Here is a 12,008-nt window from a genome sequence, read left to right as displayed (position 1 = left end):
GTTAGTTCTCTTTTCTGCCACCAGGTTCCAGATGTCAGCATGATGCTGACCAGACTTCCCTGGACAGACAACCTCACCAATGTGTCCTGGATCTCTGCTTCCCCAGAGCTCCACCCTAATAGGGAAAGAGAGAAGCAGGCTGGGAGTATGGATCTGGATCGACCATTCAACGCCCATGTTCAGCGGGGTAGAAATTACAGAAAACAGACCTTCCACCTTCTGCATCCCACAGTGACCTTTGGTCCATACTCCCAGAGGGATAAGGAATAGGAAAACTGGCAGGGGAGGGGATGGGATACAGAGTACTGGTGGTAGGAATTGTGTGGAGTTGTACCCCTATTATCCTATGGTTTTGTGAATATTTCCTTTTTTAAATAAATTAAATTAAGAAGGTGAAGAAATTTTTAAAAATTAAACATTTTGAAAATTGCCTCCCTGCAGAGATTTTCTTTGGCTTCCAGGGTAACTTCTAGGGCTCAGTGCCTGCACTACAAATCCACACTTTGGATGTGCCAAGGTGAGAAAGGATTAAGAGGCCCAGAGGTAGTCTGAGCACTAACTACTGTGCCAGGACTGTGGGGCTGCTCACCCTTTCACCATGAAATTTAAACAATACATTGCATGGCCCGGCTGCCACACACAAATACATACACTACAGTGCCTAAGGATGCCAGGGAGTAAGCCCCGTGACCTTGCCTGCAGGGGGAAAAGCTTCACAGATTCTAAAGCAGGGATATGGGAGTCTCTGTCTCCCTCTTCTCAATTTCCTTCTCTAGAAAAATAAATATTAAATAACAAAAAAGTTGGGCTGTAAAAAAGTTGCAGCGGGTTAAGCGAAGGTGGCGCAAAGCACAAGGACCGGCATAAGGATCCCGGTTCGAACCCCAGCTTCCCACCTGCAGGGGAGTCGCTTCACAGGTGGTGAAGCAGGTCTGCAGGTGTCTATCTTTCTCTCCTCCTCTCTGTCTTCCCCTCCTCTCTCCATTTCTCTTTGTCCTATCCAACAATAACAATAACTACAACAATAAAACAACAAGAGCAACAAATAAATAAAATAAATATTAAAAATAATAATAACAAAATAAGCACTAAGGTGCAGAGCTTACTCTGCAGTCCTTAGAGCCTGGCTTCTGGTAATTGAAATATGGGAATAGGAGAAGGTGATTCCAGGGTTTAGAAGAAGCCTTTCCAACTATAACTGACTTCTAGAGAAAGTATTCTGTAAAACTTTGGAGGATTGAGTTAATGGAATGACAGAAAGGCAAAAAGATAACTGAAGGGAAGGTTAGAATGTCCCCAGTAGTCACAAGCAAGGTCCCATCAGTGTAAATCAATCTGAGAAAGTCCAGAAAGAGCTTTGAAGAATAGACTGTGGGGTTGTAGGCCTCAAAAATATTTTTATTCTATCTCTTTGAGTAAAAAACAAGAAACCCGTGATTTTACGATTTAGCTTTCATGGATGCAGGCCAACCGACCAATTTAGAGAAACAAATACATTAACTGGGTATTTTGAAAGGAGGCATTGGTGATCTGTTTATATATCCTCTGTGCAGCTCTACTTGCAGGCCAGTATCTGAAGACAGAAAATCATGCAGGCAAAGAGCTGCAAGGAGGTGGCAGGTGCCGGCACTGGTAGTGACAGAGAACCATTAGCTGTAGGAGATTTGATTTCACTTTGTTTAAAGCCCCCTCATGGCTACCTCTACAGAGTATTATTTAATTTAGTTTTTGTTTGCTTGCTTGCTTTTTTGTTTTTTTTCTTTCAAACAGAGCACTGATCAGCCATGGCTTATTGGGAATTAAACTTAGGGCTTCATGTATCTTGGGACTGAATGTTTGGAGCTTTAATGCTAGTACCATCTCCCCAGCCCAACACACTCTCTATTCTTTTGAAATTACCTTCTGAATATTCCTGAATGAATCCTGTTATGGCTAGCTTTTATACCACAGCCTCTGTTCAGGTGCTTAAAATATCTATGTTCAACATCTTCTCACACCATCCAGTTCCATGCTGTGCTACCTCTGCAACTGCTGCCTGTGACTTCTGAAGGATAGTTCTTGCCCAACTGCCCAAATCCACCTCAGTCTTCAACCATCCAGCTCAGTGTTCCTGTCGCCAAAAAGAAACCTGCTGACAGCAGCTTCTCTCCTCATGAACTAAGCTTTCTACTTTTCACAACACCTCAGTCATTGCCCATCTGCGACACAGCTGAGCAGCTTCTTCCCCTAGCAGACTGAAGTCCTGCATTCCTGGGGTCACCTCTGGAAAAACGCCAGTCCCCGCAGGTTCCAGCAGGTTCACTAAACTCAATGGTCACAGGCAGAAATACTTAGGAGACAGCATTTCAAATGCATGAATGAGCACCACAACATCTGCAAACTGGACACAGCCAGGTGGGCTCTCTAGGGCAGGGAGAAGCCTGTCTGCCTTCCTTGTCTGCAGCATCTACACTGGGCTCCCTTCTCACCAGTGCTGAGCTGGCCTGGCTGAGGCTTCACTTCTGTACCGAGGCCCTGCTGGACATGGTCACTTCCCTGCTGCTGGACAACTCTGCCCCATACAGCCTCCCACAGGATCCTAAAATATCCAGGCTTAACACCCATGGGAGGAGAGGCAGGAGCCCAACAATGCCCAGGGGGACTAATGGCCACATGCCTCTGAAGCTCCAGTCGCCATTCCTTGTACAGGAACATTTCTGAACCAGAAACTAACTAGGACGAACTGTCTGTGGGATCAAAAGTTGTTGGCCTGTTGGTCTCTGTGTCCAGAAACAAGGATGAGCTGTCACCGTTGACCTACTAGGAGAAAATGGACTGAACTGATTTCGGCAAGAGTGGCAAGAAAAAGCAGAGAAGATCCTAGAAGACTGACCTAAAAGGAAGACTCAAATTGTTTACAGTGATGCTGTATCTGTGTTGATGGATGGATTGGGGATGTTTTTAGATTTCTCTAGTGTCTCAGGCAATCCAGAAAGTGATGCAGTCAGTGTCTGGATTAGGCATGGAGTCTACTATGAGAGTGGGAGGTGGTAGAATTGGGATTCCCATTAGAAAGAAACTCCATTTCATCCCACAGTGTCTTAGCATCCCTACCTGCCTCAGAGCCAGGTTATGCTGAAAGAAGACAGGAATGTTTTTGACCAGTATTTTTTTACATTTCTATTTATTTATTTAAAAAACGAGATGTTAACAAAACCATAGGATAGGAGGGGTACAACTCCACACAATTCCCAACACCAGATCTCTATATCCCATTCCCTGCCCTTAAGGAAGACAGGAATGTTTTTTACTATTATTTTTAAATTTCTTAGGAGCCATTTTATCCATACCATTCTAATACTCTCCCATCAATAATTATATATTGAAAAAAGTGTATTGGCTTGCTTTGTAGTATAACCAGACTAAAATGTCTAATTAAATAATTTATTATTATGACTTTTCTATCACCAGGGTTATTGCTGGGGCTCTTGGCTGCACAATGACTCCATTGCTCTCCACAGTCATTTTTTCCCTTTTCTAATTTGCTGCGCCAGAGAGATACAGAGATGGGGAGAGAAGGATAAAGGCAGACATCAGCAGCACTGCTCACCCACTTGGGAGGTTTCGGGATGTCTCTCTCCTTCTCCGGCAGGGTGTCCTCCAGGGGAAAGGTAACAGGCTGGTTCTTTCTCGCTCACGACAGGGGTGACACGAAGTAAAAGACACCAGGGGACTCTTAGCGTGAATCTAGAATCTGAGTCTTTAGAGTCCCAGAATCCTAGAGTCCGTTTATTAGCAAAATTGACATGAGTTACATAGAAAAGCAATGGAGTTAATTATTGTTGCGATATGACAGAAATTACAGGTTTCTTAACAGTCAGCATGGCCCTAAGGTAGGGGGTTGGTATGACAGGAATTGATGAGATACAAGACAGTTATTTTCCATAACACAAGCAACTTAATTATCCAAAGGTATTTAAGAGAAGCATAGGGGTTAAACCCGTAGGGTGAGACAGAGAGAAGATGGATATCAAAAGGCCATATAGTTTGGCATTTCTCTTGTCTGGGATCTGAGGTGTGTGATGAAGTGTGTGATAAGATGTGTTCTTCTATGATCAGAAGGTGACTTTGAATGAGTGAATCTGAGGCCATGTGGCCTGCAGTTAATGGAGGGAAGTACTGGGGTATCTGTGGGCCTGAGAGTCAAGAAGGAAAGAACCAAGTCTGAGTTTCCCCCCTTATGCTCACCTCGGTTGAGAGAGATTTACCAAGAGGTTATCTTCTCAGACCTCCATCCAAAGATGGGGGTGGTTCTCCCTAAGCTCTATCAGGCTCACACATGTTCCCAACAGGGAGGTGTTCTACACTCCCTCCCTCCACCCAGGATTAGGGTCCAGGGACTCAAAACCAGGTAGTGCCTGGGCTCCAGGTGCACCACTGCTAGGCCCCTGGTGATTCTTGCAACAAATACTGTCAATTCAAAAGGCTGAAGCCTGACAGACAGTATGAGACAAGACTCAGTGCCCTCTCTGCTTTCTGTCTTTGCTCATAGAGGCGTCCTTGGAGGTAGGACTGTATGTCAAGGGACAGGGCGTTCTTTCTACAGGCATTCTGCCTGTGAAAGATGAATAACACAATATATCTGGATTCCACCTTCGAATTCTTAAATTCTGTTAAAAGTAGCAAAGGCAAAACTCATACATCAGCCCATGCACAAATATTTCCATGGTGAGGTACATTATTCTCCTGGACTTAAGACTGGTTGGGCTTTCTTCCTTCTCTCCTTCTATAATGCTCTCAACTAGAAAGTGGGCCTGGTGACTGCCTGGCTCTCCACCTCCTCTCAGCACACAGAGTGGCCACTTGAGCTCATCATTACACACACTGCTATGTCACAGGTCTATTTGCTGGGAGAGGGTGGGTTATCCCCGGCCCTTGTACAATCTGTCATCAGACACCATCCATCACAGATTCTTGGTGGCAGTGGACCAGAACAGTGACATCATCACCACCATCAATGATATGGAAACTTAGCTGCAAGCACTCCACCATATACCACACGCCCATGGTCCCAACTTGGCCAAATCTACTCCTCCTCAGTGCCTTGATCTCACCCCTGAATCTGTGATGTCCTCTGGGGACAGGTCCACCCCAAACTGCTCCTGTACAGTAGCTACTATCCAGGAGACCCCCTTCTTCCCTGAGAACATAGTGGTGGAGGACATAAGCTGTTTCATTCTGGTTCTAGAGAAGTTGAAGGCCACCAGCACATCCTTAACCTTCTATCAGGCCCTGTAGACTGTCTACCTTCAAATTTGGGGGACATCACATCAGATGTCCAAGAGTTTAGGATTGCTATCTAAGCCAGTACCTGAAAGACTGTTTCCAGCAAGCTAGCTGACTATTTCTCACACATAACTGCAAAAACCAGACCCACAGGGCAGCCAGTGCTCCTGGACATTTACTGTCTTTTTTTTTTTTTAATATTTACTTATTCCCTTTTGTTGCCCTTCTTTTATTGTTGTAGTTACCATTGTTGTTGTTGATGATGTCCTTGTTGTTGGATAGGACAGAAAGAAATGGAGAGAGAAGAAGACAGAGGGGGAAGAGAAAGATAGACACCTGCAGATCTGCTTCACCAATTGTGAAGTGACTCCCCTGTCACTTCACGATGGGGAGCCGGGGGCTTGAACCAGGATCCTTATGCCAGTCCTTGTACTTCCTGCCACTTGTGCTTAACCTGCTGCACTACAGCCCAACTCCAGACTCCCGGATATTTACTGTCCTAACCTTTTATAGGTTCCTGGGCATGAAAACATGTGCTCTCATCAGGGTGAGCCACCAACCAGCACACCTGTGGAGATTCTCTGGAGTTGGCTGTCAGGAGCTGACCAGCCCCTGGGGCTCAACTTGAAACTTGAGGCCAGAAAAGGCTGCCTCCTGCTGGATGCTTTCCCTCTTTCTCATCTGCAGAATCTCCTTTGCAGACAGAACTATGTAAAGAAAAATGCATGTTCCAATCTTGGCCCCAAATGTATGAGACAAAGTTATTACTCAATGGCTATATGAATGACATATTAAGATGTAAGAGAGCACTTACTGGTGTTTCTCTAGGCTGGAGGGTAAAAAGCTGTGCATTTAATCACTTCATTATGGGGCTGGCGGTAGTGCACCCAGATAAGCACACATAGTACATGGTCAAGGGCCTTCCAGGTCCTGCTCATCCCTGCAGCAAGGAGGCTTCACAAGTGGAGAAGCATGTCTGTAGGTCTCTCTCTTTCTCTCTCTCTCTCTCTCTCTCTCTCTCTATATATATATATATATATATATATATACATATATATATATATCCTTCCTTTCTCTTCTGAATTTCTTTCTGTCCTATCCAAAAAAATAGGGAATTAGTAAAAAAAAAAAAAAAGGTAAAAATATGGCAACCAGGTTCAGTGGTTTCCTGTGCCTGCAATAAGCCCCAGTGGTTATAACCATGGACACAAGGAAGAGAACTGACCCCAAATGTCCTAAGGAAACTCAAACTCTTATTGTGGTAGTTAATGCTGGACACATTAAAAGTGTTGTGTAGGGAGTCAGATGAGAGCTCAGTGGGTTCAGCTCATGTGGCACAAAGCACAAAGACTGGCTAAGGATCCCAGTTCAAGCCCCAGCTCCTCACTGCTGGAGACACTTCACAGGCGGTGAAACAGGTCTGCAGGTGTCTATCTTTCTTCTCCCCTCTTTGTCTTCCTCTCCTCTATACATTCTCTCTGTCCTAACAACAGCAATTTCAATAAAAACAATAATAATAACTATAACAACAACAAAAAACAAGGTCAAAACAAGAGAAAATAAATAAATAAATAAATAAATATAAAAAAACAAAAAAGTGTTGTGTAAATTTAGATCCAGATGTATCTCTAAAGTATGGAATAGAATCATTCCAAAGTTCTGAAAAACATAATCCATAGAAAAAAATCATTTTACAAAATATTGCAGACTGCTTCCAGCTGACAGTTAATATCAATCTACATGTATGTTGAATTTCTGATTCTTATTCAACATTATGCACTGTTATAAGTTGATCATTCACAATTAAATTATGTGAATGGATCTGTTAGAAGAATCTCCTTTCTAAGTAAGTAGTTGAAGAAAAAAACTGAGTGAGTTTTGTTCATTTTGCTTCCCTGTGTAGGTGATGAGTGCCCTCAAGAGGCTGAATTCCAAAACTGCAGCTAAAGCCAATCTGCCTGAACCTTTTAGAGGTGAAGTGCCAATGAGTCTCTGACAGACAAGGGAAGTGAATGACATCACGGCCACCTGACTTTACTTTACCAGTGTGCCAGCAGCATGACAGAAATATTGTATATGTGATCCATTGCTTCCTTAATCTTTTAATTGTTCCTTATGGCAAAGACAAACATCTGTCTCACTTTCCCTGGACTGAGTGAGGAAAAGCATTGTTCAACCATCACATCATTAGTAAGAATGCCATATTTTCCTTCAAACAGTTTATATTAAGGGAAGGTAAGAAAGAAAAGTCTGAGGAACCACTCAGCCTGGTCAAGCACTCAGATGATGCAGGAGGACAGTGAGAACAGGCTTCTCCCCACCTCTCTCTCCACACAAGCAGACACAGACACAAACACACTGTCTGGTGCTCAACACACTGTTTTTTCTGAACAGTGATTCTCTCACTGATGTTAATCTGGATGTTTCTTGTCTGTGATCAGATGGAGTGCATCCTACAGAGCTGTTTAAGACAAGAAGTAATGGAAGGCTCGGATGCACCTAGCTCAGAGCACTAGTTACAACATGATGGGTTCCAGACACGGGTCCACCCTAAAGAGGAAGAGCTTCACAAGCAGTTGAAGCAGGGCTGCAGATATCTCTCCTCTCTCCCTCCATCTCCTTCACTCTACTTTTTCTATCTCTGTCCAGTGAACTATGAATAAAATAATAAAAAAAGAAAGTGAAAGACTTTCATGTGTGAGGATCTGGGGTCCTTTCCAGGTTCAATCCCATTGCCAAAGGCAAGAGCTGAGCATTGCTCTTATCTTTCTCATTAAGATAAATAAATTAATTAATAAAAGAGAAAACATACCAAGAAGCTAAGGCATCTATTCTAGGATACATCAAGTCCTCCAATGGTTCCTTGAATGTGGGTCTTTTACACTAGAGTTGAAGGACATCAAAGAATGTCCACAACTCATTTGCCAATGGATTCATTCTTTCAAAAATGGTTTTATGAGGATAACATTGCCTTTGTGTGTGTGTGTGTGTGTACACACACACACACACACACACACACGCTCCTGGAAATAGTGTGTCTGTGACAGCATCCATGTGAATATCCTAGTGATATTTACTCTGTTTAGAATTATATAATTAGATGACCACTGCATGAAATAGGGGCTAGGCTTGTAGCATCTCTATTATTTCCAATAAAAGCCTGGAAGTCTATAGTCATCTCAAAAGGAAAAGATTAAAAGACTCAAAGCTGTAGGTGCAACTGGCTTTAGAGGGGCACTCTGTCAGCTGTCAGTTATGATGCTGACCTTTGACCACTGACATCACAGGCCAGGGTCCCTAGCTACAGTGGAATCTTCAGTCTTGGAGACTGAGCTGAACAGTGCACAAAGTGCTGTGCCCAGCTCTCACTTTCGTGTCAAGGAGTGAAGAGTAGAGGATGTCTGCGTCTACCAGAAACTCTTCGAGGCTTTCAGCGTGTCTGCGCTGGCTGCCCTGCTTAAGGTAGAGTCTGTTCACATGCCCTGTGTGACCAGCAGAGGAGGAGGAGGGTGGTTCCAGGAGGTGCTCTGTGTGATTCCCACTGACAGGATCCTCAGCTTCAGCCCTGGTCTCATCAACAATTACTTGTGCTCATGAGATTCCCTTCTGCTGATGACAGAGAGCAGGCTTGACCCCTTAGCATCAGAGTCTTGTGGGCTTACTCAGGGCACGGCCAAGGAATAGCTTAGTACTTCCTTGAGTTGAGAAACATTTGAATGTTTGGTTTATTCTCTGCTGATCATGGGTTTCCTGCCCCCTTCAACCCCAAAGCAATGACTGACTTAAAGAAGATTAGAGTCAGTTTTCCAGAATCCTGTTATCTAAGTGTGTATGTTAACCTGAGACCACAATGGAATGACTTCTTCACACTCTTGGATCTATGCAATCTGACTCCTATAGGTCACACATAGATCTGTTTAGGATTATTTTTATGAGAGAGAGAATAAAAAAGAAGAGAAAAGAAGGAAAGAGAAAAGAAAAGGGGGAGAGGAATGGGTAGGGAGTGAGGCAGAGTCACTCAGGCAAAAATTGCAAATGATACTTGGGGTTGATTATGCTCTGCAAAACTCTATAGACAAAGTGCTGCTTTCAGGCCTTGGCCATGTGTCCCTGAGTTAGTTCTTTGAAACATTTCTCATCCTCTCTCCTTTGACCTCTTAGTGTCCCCTTACATTTTTTATCCTTATATTGGGGGGGGGTCAGTTTTAATTAACTACAGTGCGGTTTGTTGACACAGGGTGTCTGCAGAACACTCTCACCTCCACTCATGTCCTCACCCAGGACCAAGCACCAGGGCCCCAATACCCTTGCTCCTGCTCACTCCCTCTTAGTGTCTCCTTTCTAACAGGTCCTGAGACTCTGCTACTTTCTTGTCCCCTGACACTGAAGTGACAGATCCTGGGCCTTGTCCTTTAAGCTGCCCTCAATTACCACCATTCCTGAGTGACCACAACTCTCACAGGAGCTGTGCCTAGCTCAAGACTCCTGAATTGGGCTGCTGAGCCCTTCTGGGGAATTAGACTCCTCTGTAATGCTCTGTGAGGGATGACATCAGCATGAGCTCCTGTGTCCCACCAGCCAGTGACAAGCTGCCCTGTGGGTCTGCTGTGTTGCAGCTCTTCTATGGAGGAGGGCAGTCTGGAAGAGAACATCCTAGTGTTGCCTTATGGCCATATCCAGTTCATGGGCACTGGAAAATTCCAGAAGGGTCGGAGGTGGCAGAAAAGGCAATTGGTCTTATATTCCAACGTGCTGCTCATCTCCAACACAAAGTATGTACCTGCCCCCTCGGGAGTTGGTGTAATGCACCAAAGTCAAAGACTCTGGGGTGGAGGAGCAGGGGGAGTACAGGTCCTGGAAAAGGATGACAGAGGACCTAGTGGGGGTTGTATTGTTATGTGGAAAACTCTCAGGGTAAACTGAGAAATGTTATGCATGTACAAACTATTGTAGTTACTGTCAACTGTAAAACATTAATCCCCCAATAAAAAATAAAGAAACACACCCACCATCTCCTCAGGAGAAACCCAGCTGCTCCCAGATTGCAGGGATGCAAACTAACAGTGCTGTGCTCTATTTCCTCTCCAGGTACAAGAGTCACTTCAGAATCAAGTACTTGGTGCCCCTGATGGACATGTGGGTGGAACCCAACATGAGGAAAGCTGCTAGAGCCCGCACATCGCTGGTCTTCGGCTGGGCTGACTGCAGCTTCGTGGTCTCTTTTCAGTAAGACTGCAGCCAGGCCATGCCTGATTCTTTATGACTCTCAGGGGGAGCACAGCTCCATCTGGGGCGGTCTCTTAGCCACATGTGCTCTGACCCACACAAGGACAGCTGTGTGCTTTCCACTGTCCCAAAATGGCTCTGATTCAGGCAAACACATGTAGCTGCTAAGCCCTTTTCAGGTGGTGACCAAGGGCTTGAACCCAGGTCCTTGTGCATGGTAGCATGTGCAGTTAACCACCAGCACCACCATATTGACCTAATTCCAATTAATCCTCCATTTAGAAGATTTCCTTGCCAACCCAGCAAACTTTCAAAGAACAGGGCCCCTCACTACCCAGTGACCAGGACAGGCCTCTTGTATCACACAGTCACACCAATATCAATCAATGATGGTGTTTACACTGGCCTGCACTCACAATATGTTTATGTGAATTGTGTGCATTTTTAATTTTTTTCTCCCCTTCTCTTGGATTTCAGATCAGTTGAGAAGATGGAGCAATGGTACAACAAGCTTTCTGAGTATGTCCTTATTTCATGTATTTGAAATCTTCAAGTTCTCAGAATGCAGAGTCCTAGCAGTCAGTGCCCATCCCTACTGTCCCCCTTCTCTTCATGCTGTGATGGGAGCTAACATCACCCTGCACCATGTATTAAACGGCCCTGACATAAGGGCAGGTTTCTCCATGGGCCGATTCTCAAAGCAAATGAACCTGCCAGAGCTACAGCCCAGGGTCTGGCCTGGACTCCAGGCAGGCCTAGAGGATGGGATGTTCAGCCCTGGTCTCAAAGACCTGACACTGTAGACATGTTTTCTGGGATCTGTCTCATTCTCCAGAAATATATTTGCATACTGTTTCTCTCATTACATCTTGCACATATCTTCAAAAACTTGGTATCTTGAAAAAGCATTGAAAAATGTTGAAATGATTAGCCAAAACACAAGTTCATTTGATAACAGTCTAACAGCTCATTTCTCCTTCTCTCTTTTGGGTCACTGTGGAATCCATTAGCAAAATTTATACCGCCATTCTCGAATACCTGGATACCAACCAAGAGGAGGCAGAACACACCTGTGTGAGTGTTTCTAAGAATAGAACTCACATCCCAAGTTCCTGCTTCACACAGAAAGTGGTCTAGAGATGAGAGAAGAATTCAGCACATACCACCCAGAAAGATGTGTTTTCCTATTTACACACAGGTCTCTATGGCCACCAAAAAGGGAGCTGAGACAGGATGCAACCCTCTCTTGCATAAACAGAGTGGTTTGCATTGCTCCCTGTGGATTATCTCCTCCTGGAATGGGTGACTCTACTAATTAAAGAAAAAATAACAACCTCACTTTTCTTTATGCTATTGGACCAAAAGCAAGCTAGGAGGGACCAGGCAGTGATGTACCTGGTAGAGTGCACATTACCGTGCAAAAGGACCTGGGATCAAGTCCCTGAGATCTACTTGTGGCAGGGGAGCTTCATGAGTGGTGAGGCAGTACTTCAGGTTTCTCTCTCTTTCTCTGCCCC

At 44.5% G+C, this 12,008-nt stretch overlaps 1 long non-coding RNA gene across 1 annotated transcript; it reads left to right on the top strand.

Moving 5' to 3' along the window:
* The first annotated feature begins 10,335 nt into the window (after positions 1 to 10,335).
* Positions 10,336 to 11,543, top strand: LOC132536653 (uncharacterized). Its single transcript, XR_009548140.1, has 3 exons — positions 10,336 to 10,491; positions 10,969 to 11,010; positions 11,502 to 11,543. It is a non-coding gene; the product is annotated as an uncharacterized LOC132536653 (long non-coding RNA).
* The last annotated feature ends 465 nt before the right edge of the window (positions 11,544 to 12,008 follow it).

This window comes from Erinaceus europaeus, unplaced genomic scaffold (genome assembly GCF_950295315.1).
Source record: "Erinaceus europaeus unplaced genomic scaffold, mEriEur2.1 scaffold_293, whole genome shotgun sequence".
Lineage (NCBI taxonomy): Eukaryota > Metazoa > Chordata > Mammalia > Eulipotyphla > Erinaceidae > Erinaceus > Erinaceus europaeus.
This window is presented reverse-complemented; position numbering and strand designations above follow the sequence as displayed.